Below are 23736 nucleotides of genomic sequence, written 5' to 3'. Positions count from 1 at the left end.
CATACAGCCAAACCTTATTCAGATGTCAGCAAGCAGCTATCAGAGATGTGATGCTATCGACTACCCAGCTCACTTGCATCCCACTGAAATGTGGTCAAGTGGCTCAGCCCGTCACACAACTGGTTTCAAGAGTCATATTTACCAGGTATTATATCACAGCTGTGCCATGAATAGAAGGCAGACTTCAAAAGTGAGACATCCTGCTATTTATGTCACTGCTTCCATGTTGGAAAGGAGCCAAAAGGTTCTGGAAACCCAGCAGAGCTTTATATAAACCCTGCTGACTTCCTGAGCATCTGCAGCACCGCCTGCCCGGTGCTGCCACAAGACATTCATGCCAGTGTAGCTGGCATGCTTCAGGGCAGGAAGCAAAGAGCATCTTTTCTTCCCCCATACAACTACTGGTCTGTTCTGCAATGTCAAGACAGAACCATTTGGTAATTTGGTCAAGACATTTGCTGGACATTTTCATGCACAAAAAAAGGTCTGTCACCTCTTTAATGACATGCAGGCATGTCCTCAAGACTTGCATCTCCCCAGAGCATATTCCTGCCACAATACAGACATTGAGCCAGGTATTGATCCCAGTGGCCAGGTGCTGGGCCACTGGTAATAAATTTTTCTACTGGTTTTATGATTTGTCATTGATTTGTGGAAGCTTTGGGCAGCTGGTGTAACCCTGAGGACCAGCGACACTTTTTGTAGTATTTTTAAGATTTACAGGGGGAAAATGGCCTAAACCCAAGACAAGTCAGCCCTTCTGTAGTTTTGTTCCTTCCATCCTATGACAGCATCCCTTCAAACTCTGTTTCCTCTGTTTCAGTGTTCTCCTTCCCACTGGTGCTGATACCCTCAGCCGAGTGAACCCTTTTGATCGCTTCCACTAACTGGCTGTAGCCCTGCAAATCCTTCTGAGGCTTACACAGATAAAGGGACAATCCCACTTCCTTCACTCCTCCTTGTGCCTCTTGCCTGAGTGGATCACACTGCAGCAGCACAGCCACAGAGAACAGTGCTAGAGGTTGAGAACTGCTAAAAAAAAAAAAAAAATCACATCAACTGGCATTTAAAAAAAAAAAAAGAAAAAAGGTGAAAGAGAAAGCCCCTCTGCAATCACATGTCCTGCCTGGATTTTGTTTGTCTGTAACCTCCTGCCTTCAGATGCTTTCCTTTCAGTATTGAACTCTGCTTGCTCTGTACAGGGTACAAGAGTAAAATGCACAGCTGCATGTTTAACATAAATGAAGAAATGAGGGATATTAGAAGAAGTCTCTAGGGGGATTACAGTGACATCACTACCAAATATGTGAGGTATAATGTGATGACACCACTCACCAGGGAAGAGAGATGAGGAAGGAGGTGGGTAAAGGAGGGTAACATAACCACACAACCCATTTTCAATTCCACCACAGGCAGAGTCCAGGTCTGGCCTCTCAGTTACAGTTGCTTTTCTCTATGGCTAAAGGGAAAAGAGACTGAGACTTGTAGAATGATCTCTGCTGGAAGGAAGCCCTGGAGGTCACCCAACCCAAATCCCACTCAGTCACACCAGGGCCATACTGAGTCATGATCCCCATGGATGGGAATCCAACAACCTGCCAGGGTCCCTACTGCAGCGTTTGACCACTCTAACAGCAAGAGCATCTTAGTATTTATTCAGAGCTTCCTGCTCTGAGTTGCCTTTTGCCATTTCACTGCACATCTCCTAAGAGTGTGGCTCCAGCCCTCTACATCCTCCCATCAGAAAGCTTTAGGCAGCAACAATAACTCACTTCACCCTTTTCTGGAGGCTGTACAAATGCAGTTCCTCAAGTCTTACCTCATTCATCGTCTGCTCCAGCCCCAGGATCATTGGTGGCTCTCCACCAGACTCTCCCCTGTATTTAACATATTTCTTGTTCCAGGGTACACAGGACTGGACACAGCAGATGCAGCCAGGTCCTGTTTGCTACACTCTTACTAAAGTACTCCAGGAGACATGTGGCCTTCTTTGCCAGAAGAGCTTGCTGTGGCCTGAGGTTCAACTTGTTCACCTGCATCTGCAGGCACCTTCTGACCTTCCAGCCAGGCAGTTCCCAGCCTATCCTGGTGCACAGGATTACTCCACCCTGGACAAGGGACTCTACACTTGCCTTTGGTGAACTTCATGATGTGCCTGTCTGCCATTTCTCCAGCCTGCCCAGATCTCTCTGGTGCACTGACCACTCCCCACAGTTAGGTTACATCTACAGAGTTGCCAAAGCTTCACTCCATCCTGCTGGTTAATAAGGACATTTAACAGCACTGAGGACGAGCACAACACTTGCCATTTTCCAGAGTAACAGGAACCTCCCCTGACTGCCACCGGCTTTTGAGTGAGATCAGCCAAGTCCCTCAGCACTTTTGGATGTACCTTGCCTGGTGCCAGGGGCTGCCGTACATCCAATGAGCTCAAGAGCTGTATCATAGAATCATAGAATTGTTTGGGTTGGGAAAGACCTCTAAGGTCCTTGAGCTCAACCATCAACCTAACACCACCACAGCTGCTATCTTCCCCCACTGTGAGTACTGCTACATTCCCACAGACCGTCGGCAGACTCCGAAACCTGGGAGGTCTGAGGACAGACCTTACTAATGAGAGCCATGGTAACAAAAGGCATCAAGTTCCTTTCACTTTCTCCACCCTGGCTCCACTGAGCACCACGCTTATATTTTCTCTGCCTTCTTTTCATTACCACTGTGCCCAAAGAAACCTTTCCCACAGCTCATTTCAGCTCCAGCTTAGCTTTACCTTTCCAAGCACTGCTCCTGCCACCTTGGTCACTGTCTCTACATCCCTCCTGGAGAGTCCCTCCCAGCTTGTGCACTCCATTTTTGTGTTTCAGCTCAGTCAGGAGGTCCCTGTGGATCCACACTGGCTTTCTGCCATGCTTGGCTCTGCTTGCAGCACACTAGAGCAGCGAATATGTGCTCTGAGGATGTCGCTCCTGTAAGACCAACCTCAGTCCTTCTGCCCCCAGTCTCTCCTAGGACCTTGCCAAGCAGAGCTATCAAAAAGCAAAAAAACCCTGCTCTTCTGAAGTGTAGGGTTGTAATTCTTGAAAACTTAGACCCAGAGCCAGGTCAGTAGAGGTTTAGAAGCAGTCCAGCTGGAGAGCAGCTGATCAGGGGCTTACTTGAAGTTGAGAAATTTTCAAGGTTACAGGAGTGCTAAGCTGTTAATATTTGCCTACTGCCTTGAGCGGGACTAAAGTGAGAGTCATGCAGCAGACAAATTCCTCTGACCCTCCTACACTCATCTTGTTTCCAAGAACTGCCTTTTTTTTTTCCTGGTGAGCTGCTGACCTCTGCTTCAACAAAGAAAGTGGGGGAGCCAACAACCCTCTTCCACTGCTACGAACAAAGAACATCTCACAGCAGATGTACAGGTTGCTGAACATCAACATTTTTGCCTTTCCTTTGACAAAAATCTTTCCATGTTTTATCTGTTGAACCACTTCTGACCTCCCCAAAAGTCACATTTAAGAGAAGTAAGATGATTCCAAGCTAAGAACAAAAATTCACATTTAAGAGAAGTAAGATGATTCCAAGCTAAGAACAAAGGTGACTATACCACCTGTTCCCATAGCAACCAGCCATAGGGTCCAGGTCAGGGGTTTGCAGGCTAATACACTATCTGCATGGAAAGAGACAGCTACTAAGTGTGAATCAGAGAACCTCTGCTTACTACTGAGCTAGAGAAAAATCACTATGTCTGCATCCCTGCTGCTGCTTTTCATTACCCTTATTTTGCTCACACAACAAATTCTGGAGCTGCAAAGGGAGAAAAGGAAACTAAATGGCTTTTTTGGGAACTGTCGTGAACCAAGTAAAAGCAAAATAAAGAATGCTCATCTGACAGTCCAGATAAACACATGGAAATTTACTCATTTCAAACCTTTGCATCAGTAAAGTACCCTCCCTTGTAACAAGGGATAGGATGAGAGGAAATAGCCTCAATCTGCTCTAGGAGAGGTTTAGGTTGGGTATTGGAAGAAACTTCTTCACAGAAAGGCTTCTCAAAGACTGGAACAGGCTGCCCAGGAAGGTGGTTGGATCCCCATCCCTAGGGTGTTTCAAAGAGGCAGAGATGTGGTGTTGATGGACATGGTTTAGCACCAGACTTGGCAGAGGTAGATAATGTTTGGACTCAATGGTCTTAAAGGTCTTTTCCAGATGAAACAATTCTGTTTCTACAATTCTAAAGCTAGTGCAGAGGCAACAAAAAGGCAGAAGTTAAGAATTATCTCTTCAAGAGAATTTTTCATAGCATATCTAGACATTATAGAGAGAAACTCCCTTCTGTCATGATAGAGGGAATTTCAGTAAGCCTTGTGCCATCTCCCAGCAGTCTTCAAAGTCTCATGCCCACAGGTATGAATGAGTGACTTACGTCGGAAGTCAAAGTACGTTGCAATTAATGGCACCTGCAATAGCACAACATTGATGCAAGAAGCTCTCCTGAAGCACAGGTTTTAAGTGTGCTACTTTAGGTGACTGTCATTTAACTGCCACACTTACCTTAAGAGTACTATAGACCTTGCAGTGAGTACTTTATCTGAAAAGAAGCACTGCTGAGGTCGGTTCACTTCTGCATACTCAACACCTGAACCATTTCATTCCCACAGTAATTTTTCAGCGGTTTTCACTCTCCCCAGCATCCCCTTCTATACCTTACTTACACTAAATCTGTAACTCTACCAAACCTGAGTGCTGACACCTTGTCATTTCCTTCCTGCTACTTAAAAATACACATTACAATCCTCACTGGCCTGGCAGCCACCTCCCACTACTCAGAAGACTAAACGGGAACTCATGGCCAGATGCCAGCAGCTGGAGAGACTGGGATTCAGGGGCAGCTACTGTGCAGACTGAGTGTCTGAGCCTAGCTGCTAGAGGCACCCACACTGTACATACGTAAACACACATCTGTTCTCACTAGCAGACCTTCATCCTGCTCAGCCAGAGGACCTGGAGGAGGCTGATGGTGCTGGCTGTGTTTCTATGCATGCTCTGTCCATGACTGGTGTGGCTTGCCACACAGCAGCTCCATGGAGAAGGACCTGGGAGTCCTGGTGGACCAGTTGCCATTGATACCAGTGAGAATACTCCTACAAATAACAGCATGCAATAAGAGCTTCTGCTGTTTACTGTAATATTAGTAGGCACAAGAACAAAACACACATCCAGCCACCACTGTGTTCTTTTAATATCTTTATGGACTCAACCCAAAAGATGATACCTATCTTCCGGTCCACTAAAGGTCACTGCATCCCAGATCTGTAACAGTGTGACCTATTTTGAGAATTCCCCAATGCTGCAGTCACCATAAAGATACTGCTTACCATGGCTAATGAAACTCTCTGCCTCCATCCTCATTCACACGGCAGCCATTCATAACGCCTCTCTCCAGAGCAAACAATAAACACAGAAATTGTAGTTGGCCAGAAAAGTGCCATTTCAAAGAAACATTATAGAATAGTTTGGGTTGGAAAGAACCTTAAAGATTATCTAGTTCAAACCTCACTGCCACGGCAGGGACACCTTCCACTAGACCAGCTTGCTCAAGGCCTCATCCAACCTGGCCTTGAACACCTCCAGGGAGGGGGCATCCACAACCTGTTCCAGTATCTCACCACCCTCACTGTAAAGAATTTGTTCCTAATATCCAGTCTAAATCTCCCCTCTTCCAGACTGAAGTATTTCGTCCTCATCCTATCACTACAAGCCCTTGTAAAAAGTCCCTCCCCCTTAGCCAACCTTCTCTTCCCCTACCCCAGAAAAAGTGTTGTTGCCCTTCTAAAATAGAGAGTGACAAAAAGAGATTTTTTTTATAACTAGATTGAGATCTTGGAATGCAATGATGTGCACAATAATGAGGCCTGCAATGGCTAACAGCTCTGTCCTTTATCAGTCTGCTGCTCCTCAGGAGGGCCTGAAAAATGTAATGGATAATCTCCATTCCCCTTAAATTTTTGCAGTATAGCAATGTCAGTAATTACTTGAGAACAGGAGGGGAAAAAAAGAAAGCTCACAAATGAAGATTAACAATTGAGGTTACTCAAATCCCTCCCAGCTTAAGAGCTCAGGATACCCCACCTCAAGAAGGACAAAGAGCTACTGGGCAGAGTCCAGCACAGTGCCACTAAGATGATGAGGGGACTGGAACATCTCTCATATGAATCATAGAATGATCCAGGCTGGAAGGGACCTCCAAAGGTCATCCAGTCCGACCTCCCCACAGTCAGCAGGGACATCCCCAACTAGATCAGGTTGCCCAGAGCCTCGTTGGGCCTTACCTTGAATATCTACAAGGAAGGGGCCTCAGCCACCTCCCTGGGCAACCTGTTCCAGTGTTCCACTACCCTCATAGTAAAGAACTTGTTCCTAACATCCAATCTAAATCTGCTCTTCTCCATCTTAAAACCATTGCCCCTCATCCTGTCACTGCAGGTCTTTGTAAACAGACTCTCCCCATCCTTCTTGTAGGCCCTCTTCAGGTACTGAAAGGTTGCCATTAGGTCTCCTCAGAGCCTACTCCTCTCCATCTGAAGAACCTCAGCTCCCTCAGCCTGTCCTCGTAGCAGAGGTGTCCAACCCCCTGATCATTTTCATGGCCCTCCTCCGGACTCGCTCCATCAGGTCCACGCCCTTCCTATACTGAGGGCTCCAGACCTGTACACAGTAATCCAGGTGAGGTCTCACCAGAGCAAAGTGGCAGAATCACCTCTCTGGACCTGATGGCAACACATCTTTTAATGCAGCCCAGGATGTGATTGGTCATCTGGGCTGCAAGCTCACACTGCCTGCTCATGTCCAGCTTCTCACCCTTCAGCACCCCTAAGCCCTTTTCCACAGGGCTGCTTTCTAACACCTCATCCCCCAGTCTGTATTGATAGCAAGGATTGTTCCAGCCCAGAAGAAGAATCCTGCACTTGCTCTTATTGACCCTCATGAGGTTCACCTGGGCCACCTCTCCAGGAGGTGGAGAAGGGGCTCAGAGAGCTGGGGCTATTTAGGTTGGAGAAGAGGAGGCTGAGGGGGAATCTTATTAATGCTTACAAATATATGAGGGGTGCGTGTCAGGAAGATGGGGCCAGACTCTTCTCAGTGTGCCCCAGTACCAGGACAAGAGGTAATGGGCATAAACTGGAACACAGGAAGTTCGATCTAAACATGAAAAGGAACTTCTTTACTTAGAGGGTGGCAGAGCACTGTAACAGGCTGCCCAGAGAAATGCTGGAGTCTCCATATCTGGAAAAGTTCAGGGCCTGCCTGGACATGTTCTTCTGTGATTTGCTTTAGGTGATCCTGCTCTGTCGCAGGGTGGGGGGGGGGGAGGGTGGGTGGACTAGATCTTCAGAGGTCACTTCCAACCCCTACCATTCTGTGATTGTAACACTCAGGAATTGTAGAGGCCAGACACCAGCCTGCTCTCTCATGGAGAGCAAAATCTGCAATTCAACGAGATTCAGCAGTCCAGTACTTCTGACCTGCTGGACACCTGTCAAAATTGTCCCAAGAAATGGAAAACATCTTTCCTGAAGTATCAACCACTCGACGGGGTGTTTGGTAACCTGCATAAATCATGCTGATAAGAAAGTTAACTGAGAAAAACTTTAAAGGGTTCCAGGAATGCTGTAAAAGGCCATTCCCTACAGTACTTCAACTGCACAGTAGGTCCCACACAAAGTTTTAGGAAGAACAATGTTTGCTTTGTGTACAACCAGATACAATGCAAGAGCAAACTCCACATCTCCCTTTCCAATTCCTAGGTCCACCCACATCAAACCCTGTGATTCCTACAAGCAGAGATACATTTTTATGTGCCAAGAAGATGACTAAATTACTCACTAGTTTTGATCAGCCTGTAGAGTCAGACAGCTCTGAGCATGCCTAAACCTGAACCTTCAACTGTGTCAACCTAGAGCTTGACATGCTCAAGCTTGACATGCTCAAGCTTGACAACTAAGTGAAAAAATTGCCTAGAAAATGGTTCCTATTTACAACTGTCTGCCTCTACAGATCTGCCAGCACCAGATTTATTGTTCTAAAAAGTCTCCAAAAGGACCTAAAAAACTGCCATCAAGTTGGGTCCAACTGCAAGCAAAACAGAAGACCCTACTTGGCTCAAGGCACACCAACATATTTAAAACACATCTAAGGAGAGATGAATATATATTGCAACTCTTGCACATGAATTTGTAGTGAATACAAAACTCATTACAACGATAAACTGACTTGATCATTGGGTCTATGCAGTAATGTTAGCTGGAGGGGAGTGGCAAACACAAGGCATCCCACATTAATATCATAAACATAAACACTATACATGCCCATCTGAAAGTTGTCACTATTTTATAGATGCCTGCCTTTGATATTGGACAATAATCATAGAATCAGTCAGGGTTGGAAGGGACCACAAGGATCATCTAGTTCCAACCCCCCTGCCATGGGCAGGGACACCTCACGCTAGATCAGGCTGGCCAGAGCCTCATCCAGCCTGGCCTTAAACACCTGCAGGGATGGGGCCTCAACCACCTCCCTGGACAACCCATTCCAGGCTCTCACCACTCTCATGGGGAAGAACTTCTTCCTCATGTCCGTCTGAATCTCCCCACTTCCAGCTTTATTCCATTCCCCCTAGTCCTATCACAACCTGATATCCTAAATAAATCTCTTTCTCCCCTCTCATGGTCAGACTTGGGTATGTAAAGGTAGCAGTGGAGCTTCAGCAGCTCAGAATATGTAAATGACAACTGTCTGCAATCACATCTCCTCCAAGTCAGCTTGAATCCATTAGCTTTGTTTAGAATTCAGTTGGAGAAAGAGTGCAGTGGTGTGGCCAAACAATGTCTTATGAGCTAGATGTACAGGTCTCAAACCATTTGTCTATGCTTACTGTCAGGTTGGATGGGTTTTCCTCCTGATCACATGGATTTTAGCTCTGCGGTCTGGAGAAGGAAAGTTTATCCCAGATAGTCATAGAAGGAAAAATGAGGTCACGTAGAAATGTACTTTGAACTTCCTTTTGTTATAATGACTGGCTTGGGTGGGAAGGGACCTTTACGGATCATGTAGTCCGATCCCCCTGCCGTGAGTGTGATGTTTCCTTTTTTTCCAGCCAGTGGAGACTTTGCCCGATTGCCATGACTTTTCAAATATGATGGAGAATGACTTGGCAACTGCATTGGATCTCCTTGCTTGTGATGATTCTCTTGATGAGAAAGGCCATCCCTGTCAGCACAGCAATATGAGATCCCAGAGGCAAAAGATGAAGAGTTAAAGCCTCATTTAGTAGTCATTTAACCAATAGAAACTTCATCTCCAGGGTTATCAGCACCTTCATGCTTCCTTATGAGTTGACTTAGCAGCATCTAGGATAGGAGGACTTCCCCTCCTATGTTTTAAATATAAGAACATTGTTTCTGGTATGACAGGCTATTTGATTCCGGAGAAGGTACCAGCCAACTGGCAGGGACAGTAGCATGCTGCAGCAGACCAGCACTTTTCCTGAAAGGTGCCTTTTCAACCTGAGTACATGAACACCAGGAAACTCCTGACCTTGCATTTCAGGAGAGGGGGAGAAGAGAGATCATTTCTCCCCTAAAACACAGTAGCAGCTGCCATCCAGCCACTTCAAGCCATTATTTTCATGGTTCTTTTCCTGTGTTTTCATTGTGTCTATGCTGCAAATATTATTGGATCAGGCTGGCTATCACCAGGAGCCATCCAGGAAGGACTGGGCTGGAAACAACTGCCAGAATATTGTTATTTTTAAACAGTAAGCAGAGTCAGGTGGATGACCTGTTTATTTTCAAAAGATTGATTCACCAGTTCTTAGTCTTAAGACCTCATTGTAGATGCCAGGTGTAAGGACAGGCAGTGTATCTCACCCTTCTAAGATACCATAGGCTATATGCAAGGACAGCAATTCTGCTCCACTATGGAAGTAAGTAAATGTAAAATAAATTCTGAATATCAGAGTTTTGCTCAGATGTTGCCATTTGAGAAGAAGTCCAAACAAAAAAATGTTTCCTAGAGCAAACACTTCCAGCAGCCACTGGTACTGGTTATCCTGACTTCTGGATGACAAACCTAAGACATCTCAGGGCTGTTTCTATCAGGTTACTCAGATTACAAATTCAAGTACTGCATAGTTATGAGAAAACCCAGATCTACTCTGGTCTTACACTGGATAGCAAGAATGAAAGCAGATAAAGTGCATGGTCATCTCCAATGCCAGAAGCATGCTACTCCAGTTTGCAGACTCATTACTTAACAGTGAATTGTCACCAATACAGATGGCACCTTTATCCTTTTCTGTGAGTCCCTCACAGATTTTTATCACTAGAAAAAAATCATTAATTTAGCAGGAAACAGAACCCAGAAGCTACTTTGCCTTCTCCATCCAAATTCTAGTTCTGGAGTCCCCAGTGCAAGGACATGGAACTGTTAGAGTGCGTCCAGAGGAGGGCCACAAAAATGATCAGAGGGCTGGAGCACTTCTCTGATGAAGACACCTGACAGAGTTGGGTTGTTCAGCTGGGAAAAGAGATGGCTCTGGAAAGACTTTGTACCATCTTTCCAGTATTTGAAGAGGGCCTGCAGGACAACTGGAGAGGAACTTTTTACTAAGTCACATAGTGATAGGACATACAGCTTCAAACTGGAAAAACCTTGATTTAGATTAAACATTAGGAAGAAGTCCTTCATCATGAGAGTGGTGAGGAACTAAAACCATTTGCCCAGACAAGTTGTGGAGGCTCTAACCCTGGAAGTGTTCAAAGCCAGGTTGGATGAGGCCTTGATCCAGTGTAAGGTGTTCCTGCACATGGCCGGGGGGTTGGAACTAGATATCTTTAAGGTCCCTTCCAACCCATGCCATTCTATGGGTTTATGAATCCAATTTAATTGGGACAAAATAAACAAAATCTGAAGTCCTTCACACATTTTCATCCATCATCCAGAATAAGTCCAGCAAGATCTATACAAATACACCAATCCCTCTTCCAACTTCACACAGTTGTGCTATGCCTGAGAAAAAATTAGCAAATTCCTCCAAAGACAAGCACGAGCAAGCCACCACAGTCTGCAAAAGTCAGTCAATACTAAGGGCTGTCCTCTCCCTGGCAACAGAAAAGTTCACAAAGCTTTAGGTTCTGGATGAGCTAAGAAACATCCACGGTGTTCCAATTAGAATGAATGTTCTCAACTTTCCCCTCATATCTAGTACCCTAGTTCTTTCTATCATTTAAGGATTATTTAATAATTCCATATTCTTTCTGGCAGCTTTCCTTTGCTCTCTTTCACAGAACAAACGTAATGATGAGACAACAAAGATCCCTTTCTGCTACATATTTCACTAAGAGGGAAAGGTTTATTAAACACAGCAACATCGGTTCAGATGTGAGAACAGCTTGTTTCATTAGTCTGTGCAGTACAGCCTTTAAATCAGTGTTTTTAGGAGTTACTAGAACAGGAACACCAGTTGCCCCAAACAGGGTTCTTCTAGCTGGTTTATAATGCTACACTGAGAAGAAAGAAGGCAAAAAAAAAAAAAATAAACAAGGAGAAACTTTGTGCTGTTGAACTTGTGTTGTTTATGTGGTAGATTGCCCTCATCTGGACTAACAGGATTAGCAAATGCATTTCATCATCTTTCCCAGCCAGGTGTGTTTCCTACAGTGCTTTCTGATTCAGGCAGTAAAACTCTGTCTAGGTTGCAAATACTAGTCTAGGGAAAGCTTAAATTCAATTAAACAAAAGGTGAAAACTCTTGTGGCTTAGAAGAGAAGAAACAGGTCAGATTATTATTTTCATTATAGTTGTGTTTATCGCAAAGTTTTAAGATGTAAACTCAACAATTTGGCTTTACACACGTGAGAACACTTTGCATGGTTCAATGCTAGCTTCAGAGCAGAGGGACAGATCCTCAGCTACCTTTATTCTACTAAATTACAAGAGGGCAAGTACACATTCAGGTTTGGCATTTTTTACTACAGGATTAAGCTGCTAAGCGCCTTGGCTTTCAGCCTGGCTTTCTTCCCAAAGCCCCATTCCCTCCACCAAAGAAGTCACCTTTCTGACGCCTCGCTTAGTGAAGTGCAGTACAAGCATAACACAAGGTCTTTTACTACACAGAGCACTACCTCCAAGCCTCAAAAAGATCTACAGCTGTCTGTAAACTGGACATGAAAACACTACCCCCAGTTCCACATATGCTGCTGTATCGCTGTGTCAAAACTCTTTTCCTGGGGAGTTACTCTCTCACTGCAAATACTGCTTCATTGCTTCTATCCAAGCTCTTTTTGTCAGTTTCTCCACTTCTTTCCAGCTTTATCTCCTGCTGCCTGACTGCTTTCCTTACCAAGGATGGTGGCACAGACACAGCTTCAATGGGCCAACACCAGTGGTAATGACAAATACCCACTGAAGCTCTCTAGAACAAATCTGCACAACAAACTACAATATCCTCTCTTCAAGCCGTATGAAACTGAGATGACTTTAGAGTCACCATGAAAAAGCAAAAATGTCAATGTGCATTCCACTTCTGCATCTTACTTAAGTCTTGACACTAAAATGTTACATGAGAAGTGAACCCTGGTTTAATTTAAAAATTGTTTAGTTAATGTATCCATTCATTTATTTAGGACAAGAGGGAAGACTTTGAAGCTTGAGGAGGATAGACTTAGGCTGAATATTAGGAAGAAATTCTTTACAGTGAGGGTGGTGAGACACCAGAACAGGTTGCCCAGGAAGGCTGTGGGTGCCCACTCCCTGGAGGTGTTCAGGGACAGGCTAGATGAGGCCTTGAGCAAGTTGGTCTAGTGGAAGGTGTCCCTGCTCATGGCATGGGAGTTGGAAGCAGATGATCTTTAAGGTCCCTTCCAACCCAAGCCATTCTATGAATCTTCACTTGTTTTGACAAGAACTGTTCCAAGTGGCCCTTTTCTCATCTGCTGAGCTTAGATTCTGAAATGGGTCCATATGGCAGACGTTCTTCATTTAAAAAAGAAAAAAAAAAGCTTGTACAATTTGAAAAATAATGAGAATACTGAAGAGAAGTTGAGAATTGAAAAAAAAGAAGTTGAAAACTACAAAGAAGGAATTGAAACTATAAAGATTGGTTCTTGGTTCTAGTTACACAAAATAGGCATTGTCATTCCTTTAAGGATAACAAACCATACGTCACCAAACTCCAGCTACTCACAAACAGTAACTCAATTCACTGTCTAAAGAAACTGTGAGGCTCACCATGTGCATGCAAACTCAGGAGGACAAATCCAGAATCATCTTTCCTCCAGCATAAGGGAAGTTCCCTGATTCAATAGTAAGAATCCTATTAATCATTTACTAGCAATTACTGAATATCTAACTGCTTGTAGTAATAGCTCTTAGTAAGACTTTAACAAAGGATTTCTTACATGTGCTGAAAACATTTTAAAATATATCCCTGTTGCTCTGTCTTTCGAGAGGGATAAACTTCAAGTTGGATTTATATTATTGAAACAGATTTGTCTTTATTCTCCCATTTATCGACACAGGTGACAAGAAAGATGCTCAAACACTGTGTTATTGATTTTTGACACAGTGTCATTCCGTGGTCACATCTGTAAGGAGAGACTCAACAGCTGAAGGACTATCCTCACTTCAGGAAAATTATTCTGGCAAACCAATGCAAGGAGTTTGATAAAAATAATTTCACAAGAAATTCATTCAATAAACTGTTGCCCTAATTAACATGAGCTTGTTTGGTTTTGAACGAGCTCCAACAGAGAAGTTCATGACGCCAGAAGAGTTATATAAAGGCTGAGCCTGCCCTTCCTTTCCGTGCAGAGGAAGCCTTGATGCATGTGTTTTTTTAAGGTAGGTAGAGATTGGTGGTAGCTGTGACTAAAGCAGAAAGCAATTATTTAATGAAGTGTTGAGGTGTTTTACATACGGATTTTGCACCATATCTGAGAACATAAGAATCACCTTTCTCCCAACAAAGGCTGGCTGGAATATGCCCCCACCACGTTCCTTTAAAAAAGGAAAAATATTCTCATCTCCACTTTACACCTGGATAAACTGAGGTATGGCAAGATTTATAGTCTGTTTCAGAAAGGGGTGTCAAACACCTGCCACAAACAGGGATTTTAACAGGATTTGGAGGAAGCTCAGCACTTCTTAAGACAAGCCCAAAAGACACTTTGGAGAAAAGGTTCTAAACGACTTTGACACTCTCACCACGCAGTGCTGTGGTCACCCAGTGATGCTACCGGGCTATTCCTGCATCATTTACAAGCTAATACTCTGCTGCACCTCGGACATTCCTCCCAACAAAAGGATTTTCTTTTTTCTTTCTCGTTGTGATCCCCCTCCTCGAGTGCTGGCCTGTCCCCTCTAGTCGTGGTGGGCGTCTCTGGAGCAGCTAGGACAACGCGACTTGCAGGATTGCCCCACTCCTTCACCACCGAGGGGGAAACACCGATGCCAAGCAGTCGTGGGAAGGGTGAAGAAAGGGGCAGCAGAACACGAAAGCAGCGCCTTCAAATACTAATTACAATTAGCAGGGATTAAGTAATAGTCACTAACCTCTTTAGCTCACAGAGGAGAAACGTGATCGTGTTTAATTCCCCTCGCTCCCTGCAGCTCCTCCTTACACAACCCTCTGCAGCTCCGGCATATCAATGTGCTATCATCGCAGCAACACCCCCTTGGCCAGGAATCCAATAAGGACACCACAGGGGCGGGCTGTCGCCAGGAGCAGCTGCAGAAAGGCTGGTACAGGCACTCGGACTGGGAGCTGGCGCCTAGAGAGCACCAGGGGCGCTGCGCATGGCAGGTTGAACAGCCCCCATTCTTTCAGCCTATCTTAGAGAGGTGCCCCAGCCTTCTGATCATGTGTGTGGTCCTTCTCTGGACCCCTTCCAGCAGGTCCAGTCATGCAACGGCTTGCAGAAACTGGTACATCAGCAGTGCTTGCGTCTGCCCGGCTGCATCCATAGGGTTTATGCTGCAGGCTGAGTCCATGCTCAGCAATTTTGAGCGTTTCAGTAGCACCAAGAAATCCTGTGCCTGGCTTTGCCCAAGCAGCTAGCATATAGAAAGCAGCTGCTGGGACAGCCCAGGCCAGGTGTTACACCAGCCCTTAACACTATTTGTTTCCCTTCCTACGGGGATTGCTTCAGGCCCACAACATAGCTGTGCTTAAAAGCAACTTTTCCTTGGAGAGACACTTTTTACCCAGGTCTTCCTCCCAACCTCTTTACTTGCCCATTTCTTATCTCCATGTAACAGGGCTTTCAGGGCTGGGAAGATAGAGCTTGGGAGGGTGCAGCCATTTTGCCCCAGGCCAGCAGTTCCTGCTATAAACAGTGTATGAAATGAGAATGGTCTGATTTCCACAGATCGTTCTATACTGTGCTGATATTGGGCATTCACAGGCTATGACAGAACCTAAAACTGTGTCACACTGGGACTGAAGGTACACAGGATCAAATTCTGTATTCATTCACCTCAGAAATAACTCTGGAGAAACAGGCAACTAGTGTTTTGCACTCAAGTGTATTCAATTCAACCTGTTACTAGCAAATCTTGGGGCATACTATATGTAAGTAGTAATATGATAATTATTCTCTCTTCTTCCTAATAAAATTTAAAAGTTCAGTGTAGCTGTAGAAATTCTTTAAGGGACTGAAAGTGATATACTCTTCTTTCTACCCTTCCCCACTCATTTCTTCTGACTAGTTAACCCCATCAGCAAGACTTCAGCAACTCATTTAACCTTCTCCCAGATACATTTGCTTTTCCAGAGTCACATTTTCTGAGCCAGTTATGGAGTTTTAACTTCTGCAAAACTTCCACAGTCTAGCATAACTTCATCTGAACTTGGGGTTTATACTGTCATTACCACACTGGATGTTTCAGATATGTCACAGGATGTCTTGTAATTCTTTCCTTCCTCTCAAACACATTGTATTACCACAGGCTAAAGCACAGATCTACCCATCAGCTGCTCTAATTACAGTACTTACACAAATGCAACAAGGAGGAGCTCTAGAGAGTAACTGAAGAATTACATACAAGACCAACAAGCAGGAAGTTTGAAGGCCATCAAAGCATGAAGGAAGGTCTGGAACATATGTGTGGTATTGCATAAAGAGTATTGGTAGATCAGTAGATATGGCATTTAAATATATACATCATGAGTTCAACATATGGGACTGCTAATGACTAGCACATGACTGTATGCTTAGCATAAAGTAATGAATCAATTAGCACATGATAGGAACCCATAACAAATAGCAGAACATATGAAAGAATGCATATGGGAATGATTAGAGGCAGCTCTAACTTAGAGCCCTTGGATTCAGTAACTGTGCTCCCACTTGTACAGCCACATGTTCTACAGGATGTGGCACCTGGCCCATGTCATAATTAACCTTGTTTAAAAAAGAAAAAGATAGATAAAGAAAAGCAAAACCCTGTAAAACCCCTACCTTCCAGATGGAATTGGAACAAAAACCAGGTGGGACTGGCAAAATGTAGCCAAACAGGCAGACACAACTGCCTCTTTCCACCACACTGTGGAGTTAGGTTAGATGAAAGCAGTCTGGTAACTACTTGCTGTTTGATCCCTGTATGCAGCCTCCAGCTCACTCTGCTATTGGTTGGTTTGTCTATTCAGGTGGCTAGATAACAAAACCAACATTTAACTGAACTCCAGACCTGGCCAAGGTTAGAAGGGATAGAAAGAACAGTTCCTCCAGAAGTGGAATGAGACATGTGCTCTGGAGGAGCTGTTTGTGGCTGTGAGATGAGTAGCTGGCATGGCAAAAGAAGATAGGGTCCTCAGGGTAGTGATAGCAGGCAGAGGGAACGGCCAGCCTTGGAAGAAGCAGCAGCAAACACCTCCCAGCATGGACATAGTTCTACTGGTGTGTTCCACAGACTTTCTTCTTCCATGTGGACATAGCAGAGAAAGTATCCCTAAATAATGAGTACCTTTCAATACTAATAAAACTTCACTAAAGTTGGACAGATATTGCATAGCTTTCATCACTGCAAAATTACAAGGACTGCAGGAATAGTTAGGCCAGCACAGGCATAGCTGGGAACTGCAGACAAGCTTTTGGCACAAAATCCTTCTTCAGGTCTGAAATGTATGAAATAGATTTTTCAGAGAGTAATTAGAGATGTAGGAGTCAGACCACCCTTGAAGGTTACTGCAGCTGATTCCCACAAAGAATGGATGTTAGTGGAAAGGCAGGAAGAAAGACTGAAAAACCTGGAGCTTTGCACACAAAACAGCCTCTTAGGAGTATAGGAAGAGTTCCCATTTGGCTGGGCCACCCGTTCCCTTTTTCCTTCTGTATTTCTCATTGTCTATTTTTTGGTCATAATCCGCATGCCAATTTGTTCTGCTGATCATCTTTCCATGCCATGTTTCTCCTCACCCACCTTCCACAATCCCACAAGCATTTTAAGTCCTAATAAGCAGGAGTATTGGTTAAACTTAAGCTACAACCTAGCAACCTCTCAATTATTTTGTCAGGAACAACTAAGCAATGCAAAGTAACGTAATCATCATTCAGAGAATAAGAGTTTCCTCACAACTACTAGAAGCTCTTCACAGGAAGAAATAGTTTTATTTGGGAGAATTCAATAGTAGATAATATCCCTCTAAATCACAACAGCAAGCCAAAAATTGTAAATGAGAAGCTGGAAACTACTTGGATAAGAGAACAGACTGGCTTGGCAACAGCCCTTCAGAAGAATGCCTGATTCAACTCCTCAGCCAAGAAGCAGATACAATAACTATCAAAGCAGGTATGATGCACTAAGAAACGACAGCCAGACACGCTCTGAAATTATTGGTACACTCATTGTTTCATTTCAGATGAATCAAAACTGTGAGCCAAGGCTCACAGTGATCCTGCAATCTAGCAGCACTCACGCACACTTTAACAATGCCAGAGCCTAAGTGCTGAGCTCAGCGATGGCTCTGGACAGCCTGCTTAAATAAACTCGGACAGGGACATCATCTTACGTGGTACAATGACAAGGGATAAATGTGGAATGAAAAAGATAAGCTAAAGACAGCAGTAATTAAGTAAAGTATGCATATTGTTGTATGGAATCAATCAGATCAGATCCAGAGAGCTTTCTCTGGGGATTGTTGAAAAGACAACAGAAATTTTGTTGGGTGTTTCAGTTTTATTTCACAGATTTACAGCACTGCATGTTAGAAGGGACCCCAAGGATCATCGGCTCCAACCTTTCTAGGCAATAGTATAGTTGAAATGCAACGGCCCAGCACCCTGTCAAGCTAATCTCAAAACTATCCTATGTACAGGAATTCACTACTTCCCATGGAAGATTAATTCCAATGTCTAACTTCTCTGACAATATCTAACTGCTCTGGCAGGGGGGTTGGACTAGATGATCTTTCTAGGTCCGTTCCAGCCCCTAATTCTGGGATTCTGTAGTTCTCATTTTAATGCACAAGGGTGTCTTTATGGTGTCCCTTGGTTTGAGGCTTGAGGGGGAAAGTAATAGACCACCACAGGAGAGCACGAATCTCAGAAGAAAGCAGCACGGTCGGGTGCGTTCCGGTGGTCAGCAGGGAGCTGAGGGGATGTGGGTGTCCCACAGGCCTGCGCCGGGCAGCGGCTGGCGAACCGCTGCTGCCTTCTCCTCACAGCTTTCCCCCAACTCATCCCACAGCAAGACCACCGTTGCGGGACATCCGCCACCTCCGGCGAGGCACAGCCCGAGGAACGCCCCGACTGTGCCCTCCAGTAGCGGGACCCCCTGAAAACACTCTTGCTTTAAACACACGCAGACCCAGCACCACCGCCACAGCAGCCAGCTCGCCGCCCCTGCCCTGCACCGCAGCCGTTCGTAGCGCCGCCCGCCAGCTCCCCCTGTCGCGGCCCGCCGGCACCGCCGCTATGGCGGCCCCCATGGTCCACGCCTGAGCCTTTTCGCCGACCGCCGCTGCCGTGAGTGCGAACGGGCACCGCGCACGGGGCGCGATCACGGCCGTTCGAGAGGGGCCCCGCCGAGCCAGCTCGCCGTCCCCGCTCTGCCGTAGGGCTCGGGGCTGTACAAAATGGCGGCCGCGCCGCAGGAGGGGGCTGTGGGTCAGCTGGGGCCCGGCCGAGGGTGGGAAGGGCGTGGGGTGCACTGGGAAGACTCCGGAGGCGCTGTGAAGGAAACAGTGACTGCGGGGTACAGTAGGCAGTTAGAGGCGGTGGGGGTGAACACAGGCACTAACCGGGTGGCATCGCGGTGAGGGAAGCCGTGCAACGAGGCGGCCACAGGCCTGCTAAGCAAGGAGTCTTAGGCCCGTAAGAGGATAAACAGGTGCAGTAGTTGTAGATATGTCATCTCACAGTGCGATTACCAGGACTAGGTTAATGTTAATTACACTTTAAATGCACCTCACCTGCTTTTAGAAGTGGGCTGCAAGGCAAATTTACCTAGTAAGCTACAAATAAATCCTGATATGTAGAAAAAAAAAATACAAGCTGCTGTAAAGAGCCTGTAGTGCTGGTTTCACCCACTTAGATGTCATTTCCAGAAAGGAAAGGCTGCCAGTGCCCACCACGGGGAGGTTTGAGGTGGAGCAGTCATGGGGTGCCATTGCTTCTGCCCCATGGCCAACAGGAAGAGGGCTGTGACAGACAACAGAATCATTCAATGATGGTATGGGTTGGAAGGAACCTCTAAAGGTTACTGAGTCTAACCCGCTGCAGTCATCAGGGATATCTTCGATTAGAGCAGGTTGCACAGAGCCCTGTCCCACCTGACATGGAATGTTTCCAGGCATGGGGCTTCTACCAGCTCTGGGCAACCTTGGCCAGTGTTTCACCACCCTCAGTGTAAAAAATTCTGTCCTTATATCGAGTGTAAATGTCCCCTCATTTAGTTTAAAACCATCACCCTCTGGCCCTAGCATAACAGGCCCTGCTAAAAGCATCCCTTGGTCTGAAGTACACTTTAGAACAGGTACCTGTGCACAGTATTGTGCTGTGGAAAACCCGGTGGCAGAAGCACAGCTAGCAGAAATATGCAAGTGTAAAGAAGTCTGTACAATATCTTATCCACATAATAAGAAAACTACTGTCACATTTGCTTCATTGTTCAGGTGAAGCAATCAAGCTTACCTTGAGCATGCTTAACATTCTGACTAACACTGTAAAGAAAACAAATTGCTGTATTTCTTTCTTTACAATTTGAAGCTTTCCAATTTAACTTTCATCACTAAACCAGACTAGTTTTCCTCTGTCCCTTCTTAATTGGTGAGGTGAGTTCCTCCTGTCTCCCAAACTGGTTGGTTTTGACTCAAATCAATGACTTTCAGATGATTCACATGAACACTGAGAGTGTGAAAGGGAAGATGTAGCATGAAGTGTTAAGAACGGAGTGCCTTTCTTCTTTTAAGGCCAGTTTTTGGTAAACTGAAGCTGAAACCAAGCAAAATGAGTCTCCTTCACAGGCTGGAGCAGTAGCAGGCTGTGACAGCAAGATGGCCCTGCTCGCCTGCCCAGCTGCACATCCTGCTGCACCTCTTGTGTCAGGTTTAGGGATCAGCTGGTTGTTACTCAGAGTTGGTTTTCCAGTGTATTACAGCTGCATGTGGCATGCACTGCAGCTGCACGGCACAGCAGAAGGGAAGCAAGAGGGGCATGAGCACCCCTTCCCACAGCAGCTCACAGCTGTCATTAAATGCAGTGTTGAACTGCATCTGCTCTTTCCTTTGAGCTTAAACTTTGACTCAGCAGTAAACTGATGTTTCATATCATGCAGCTGCCTGTGTTAAGGGTTCTCAGACTTGTCTGGGGGTGTGGCAGAGAAAGATGGGTGCATGTCGACAGATAACGAAATGCTGCCTTTATGGCAGCTTAGTGCCCAGAGATTCTTTTGCTCTAGTTAAGAGTTGACAGGAGTTGGTGCCCTCACTGACTCAACATAATAATTTAAGGTGATGAAATATCTAAATTCTATTAAACACAAAGTGCAAAAAACCCACAAAAGTTGGCTTGAAAGCTACTACATTGCTTGTTTAAGATGTTACATTTGTTCCCCTGATGAAAGAAGGATTCTCATCAAGAGGGGAGTGAAAAGTTCAGTCAAACAATGTGTTGTTTTTTTTCAGATGAGCTTTAACTTCAGCTACTATAAATTGAATGAAAAAAAAAACATGGAGAATGGAGATAAGGGGCTTTAGAAATTACAAGAAAAAAAATAAACCCTTCATTACTATCTTACAGCTGTTTCTGAGGAATACTTTGCTGTTGCTGTTCTGAAATTAATGAAGTGTACATGGATTATTGCTGCATGTATTTTACTTCAAAGCTCTTTATTGCCCAGAAATCAGAGTCTTTGCATGTCTGTTGATACAGTACTTTCCAGGCCACTTTTCAAATACAGACTTCTGGGTTTCGACTCAGTGACAGAGGAGCAAAAGGAACAAAATAACACCTTTAACCTTTGCAGGTGAGACCACAACATGAAACTTAGCAGGAGGAAGAGCTGATGCTGGGGGTTGTTATCACTACACTTAAGGAACCTTAAGTGTTGGTGCTCACCCAGAATCAGGACCACTAACAACACGGCTGTTAGGGTGCTTGACCTTTCTGTTATACCTTCCACAGTTTAGCCAGCCCAGGTGAATGCACTTTACCTATTAAACAACAGCTCCATGTGAGCACTGTCATTGCACAGCAGTTTCTCTTACTTGCCGCTATTGCCTTACCTATTCATCAGCACAGCCCTTAGGAGCAGCTCCAAGGATGGTCTGGTGGCAGCCCAACTTGTGGTTGTTCTGAGAATTAGGAGAGAACTCTAGGTATGGACCTGAAGGCCACATCAGCTCTTGCCTACTTTTGTGCAGACACTTCACCAAATTGTCCAACTCCCAACTGTACAAGTGCCACAGAAACAGAAATCAACTGATGTGCACAAGCACTTATCTTGAGCTGCTTGCAGGGGGGGAGAAGAAAAAAGGGACTTAGCTGGATTTTTCTATTTGTCTGTGGTGCTATTAGTCTACAGTTTTGTGCTGTGGTTTTGCATAACCGAGGAGGGTGCAGATAAAGGCCCCATATTGTTTCTCAGTTTCTGGAAGCAAGCAGCAGTTACATGACCATAAAGCTAGTGTGGGAGCTTTCCTCTTGAAGATACAGTCTTGCTTTTTTTCTACTCTGTATATCATAAGGAATAGAAACAATTTGAGAGTGTGCTTCTGGAAAGCCACCTGATACATAGGAAAACGTGAAGTCTTACTAACATGTCAGTTCCAGTTATCAGTTCAGCATTGCTTCTTAAGTCTTTTCCCTGTTACAGGCAACTTGAAAAGCATCACTGGTGACATCTGAAGTGTGTCAGGGATGCTTTCTGGTATTAGAGTGCCTTCAGTTCTGTGTCAGAATACTTTCACCTGGTAGGGTGGCAGTGGTGATCTTTTAAGAACTGCAGAGCAGTACTAGCAGTTGTATTTAACGCACATACCTCGCACACCCTCCTTCCCCCTGGGTGGAGTAATTTGCTTTTCTCAGTATTCATGTGCCTTCATTAAGTGACTGCACAGCATGCCACCAACTAAAATACATATTCCCTGTTTCCACAACTGTCTCAGAGTACTCTACATATCCTCAGTAAGCAGCAGATAATTTTTAGGATTTTGCCTTGCCTTTCTCACCCCTCCCTACACCAAATAAAAAAGCATTCCTGCTATTAATGTGATCACTACAATAAACATAGTCAGCCCAATTATCCATTGCCTAAAAATGGATTCTACCTTCCCTAGATCAAACTGGAGGCACATGAACAGGGACTGTTTTCCTTTTTCATATCTGCAGCTGTGTCTGCTTTGAAGAAGGGCTTTGTAAGCTTCTCCCATTAACTAACAAAGAGATAGGAATCTTCCACATCAGTGTGTGCCTTCTCCAGATGAGGATTAAATTCATTAATGGCAGCAGCACTCTCCCAGTCTGTCTGGCAGGTGTTGATCTGTGCTTTAGCACTAGTGTAGATTCTCACTTTGATGATGTTAAATGAGTTAATGCCAAGAGTGTGGTTTTGAAGAACAGATTGTGTCCCTGTAGTGCACTTTGACTTGAAGTTTTCAGATGGACCACCAGCAGCTGGACCTCAGGAGAAAGCCTAATGCTCTTGACAGCTCATAGGTAAGAAAGTCCATGAGAGCAGGCAAGAGCTAGGTCAGAACAAACCACACACACAAACCCCATGTAGTGGGAACACAGCCCTCAGCCTCAGGTATTTTGATTCACACAGTTGACACAGCCAGCAGTAATTCAAAGAGAGATCAGTCTATCATTAATTGGAAATTGATGTATTGGACCACCCCAGAAGGAAGACCCATAAGAAATGGGAATATCCATGGGGAAGTTTTATCCAACAGAAGTCTAACACTATCCCAAAGACCTCAGACCAGGCTTTTAGCATTCTGCAAGAGTCTCTACAACTGTTGGTGTGGCATTGAGGAGCACCACAACTGGAAGCTGTAAACACAGTGTGGTACACTGAAATTTGGAGCACTTGAAAAGGCACATTAATTTTAATGTAACATAAAAAAATCATTTACCTGAGGCAGGGAAACATATGTAGGTTACTTAGGAGGTAGGAGAAATTAAGATATTTGGAAGGAAGAGATATTTGTGAATACACAAATAGGGTGACTAGACTGCCTAACAAGAGTTC

At 44.9% G+C, this 23736-nt stretch overlaps 1 protein-coding gene across 1 annotated transcript in view; it reads right to left on the bottom strand.

Annotated features, from left to right (window-relative positions):
- The window catches only part of BLVRA (biliverdin reductase A), a 28395-nt gene extending 13714 nt beyond the window's left edge, over nucleotides 1–14681 (bottom strand). The window contains exon 1 of the mRNA XM_054384795.1: nucleotides 14599–14681. The gene's annotated coding sequence lies outside the window, so the exon portion shown is untranslated. The remainder of the gene's footprint in view (nucleotides 1–14598) is intronic.
- Nucleotides 14682–23736: the final 9055 nt, after the last annotated feature.

This window comes from Indicator indicator, chromosome 11, assembly GCF_027791375.1.
Source record: "Indicator indicator isolate 239-I01 chromosome 11, UM_Iind_1.1, whole genome shotgun sequence".
NCBI lineage: Eukaryota > Metazoa > Chordata > Aves > Piciformes > Indicatoridae > Indicator > Indicator indicator.
The sequence above is the reverse complement of the archived record's forward strand: the minus strand, read 5'-3'. Positions and strand labels throughout refer to the sequence as shown.